Source organism: Sinocyclocheilus grahami, unplaced genomic scaffold, assembly GCF_001515645.1.
Source record: "Sinocyclocheilus grahami isolate Dianchi unplaced genomic scaffold, SAMN03320097.WGS_v1.1 scaffold486.1, whole genome shotgun sequence".
Lineage (NCBI taxonomy): Eukaryota > Metazoa > Chordata > Actinopteri > Cypriniformes > Cyprinidae > Sinocyclocheilus > Sinocyclocheilus grahami.
The window spans coordinates 58,811-60,864 of record NW_015505665.1 but is presented as its reverse complement, the minus strand read 5'-3'; the positions used below and the strand labels follow the sequence as shown (position 1 = coordinate 60,864).

The following is a 2,054-nucleotide window of genomic DNA, read 5'->3' as shown; positions in this document are numbered from 1 at the left end:
GGTTATTTAGGGGCATAACAACCGCATTCTGTAACCGAACTCACAACCGTAAATTTTCAGGACTCACAACCGCATTCTCAGAAAACATGTGCTGTGTGAACGGAACAGGACTGGAAAGCTAGTTGTCTGTCACATCATACAGTGTGAGAAAGAGCCACTCTGCTGCGCAAACGTGTTTCTACCGTGTATTGCTTGTTTTCATGGTTTCGGTAACTTACAGTGATGGAGAAATGAGCTTTGTGCCATCTGAAAGTTTTAGATCCAGTCAGTTTGAAAGGGACTTCAGATTGTATTTTATCTGACAACAACAGTATAATAAATTGTTTATTTAAAGAGTTAGTTCTCTCAAAAATTTTAATGATCATAATTTACTAATGCTGTTCCAAACCTGTATGATTTGTTTTCTTCTGTGGAACATTAGGTATCTTGTATAAAGTTTTAGTGTCTATATAATGGAAGGAAGTCAGTCATATAGGTTTGGAAAAACATCAGGGTGAGTAAAAGATGACAATTTTCATTTTAGTGTGCACTATTCCTTAAATTTAGTTTCTTTAGCTTCTTCCTTTCAGTCTGATATAATCAAAAGCCGATGTGCTCTTGTAACTGAATGGCAGGACCTCCATTCCTGTAGCTTTATTTAGTGTTATGGTTTCTCCCATTCACATTTGTATGAGTAGGCCATCTTCTCTACCTCAAGCAAACTCTGTGGTTACTTAAATGCTTTTCTCTAAGAACCACACTATGTATATTGCAGCTGTCATATCCTATCCAAAAAACTGTTTTCATATTAGTTTAGCATCCAAAGTGGCTTTTCAAGCCTTTTTAGAATTTCAGATTAGTTCTGCTAACTCTTCAGCCAGCCGTGCTTTATGTTGATGCTACCAGCTTCATGCTACTGTATGTTCTATAGTTTACACTTACCAACATCTATTGGTTTCTCCAAGCAAGTTCTGATCTTTGATGTAGATGTACATAAAAGCCTGTAAATGACACTACTCACAATTAAATTATGCTGTCATCTTACTGAATTTTTTTTCTTTCATGCTGTGTATGCTGCTGTCCTAAATAAACTATTCTTAACCATAAGATGGTTTTAACCTTGCTTGCTTTGTTAAATCCAAAAACGTAATAGTTTAACAGTAGTTCGTTGTTGATCATTTCCATTTTATATTTTATCATTTAGGAAAAACATAAAATTGGGATATACTGTCCTAAATTATATATTGTGGATAAAAGGAAGGCATGCACCCAAAGAAAGATGTCTTCATTGAGAAAATAAGAATGCTTTATGAAATTGTTATTAATCTGATTTGCTTACATTTGTTTTGACAGATTTGAAGAATGTACATGCATCTTCATTTGACATGAGTCTCTGCATGAGGACCACAATCAGAAAAAACAATCCACAGAGCAAATTAACTTTAGATTGTTGTTTGGGATCGTTTGGATTGGTTTCAGATCTAAAGCTCACATATAATCTGGCATTATTTTGTATTATTTCATTTTCCATAATCCACAAGGGTTAGAGCAATGACCTCATTGGGTTCTTCAGGCCTGAAGCATTTCAGCATTGAATTGAGATTTTAAACCTAGAATTATGACCTGTTGAAGCCAAAATGATACATTTCATGGGGATGGTAAGTACATGCAGTAGTGCTCCTGCATGAGTGTGTCTGTATCATTATTGCATTCATTGGTATACATGTGGCGTGTGACACTTGAACCAGTGGCTCCTGCAGTATACTGTTCAAACAAGACCTCAGGCTGTCAACTTAATATTATGTTACATGTTTGATATAAATATATAGATTAAACGAGACCAAAAGCATTATTAATAGGTAATCATTTATTCCCCTAAATGCATTTATTCTTATTACAGCACCCTATTACGGCTATTTGTTTTATTGTCTTGCCAAGTTTGTGAGAAAGAGGTAAATGGGAAGCAGATTTATTTTTGTACCACATATCTTTTTTACTGTATGAACTCTGTTTGCAGAAAGGCAGATGTCACAGATCATACTGGCGCATCTTTGTGTTTCAAAAGGAGCAAAAAT

The 2,054-nt window shown here is 35.0% G+C and overlaps 1 protein-coding gene across 1 annotated transcript in view; it reads left to right on the top strand.

Annotated features, from left to right (window-relative positions):
- LOC107553914 (EGF-like repeat and discoidin I-like domain-containing protein 3) overlaps positions 1-2,054 on the top strand; it is a gene marked incomplete at its 3' end in the record, with an annotated part of 111,685 nt that overhangs the window by 58,938 nt on the left and 50,693 nt on the right. The window lies entirely within an intron of this gene.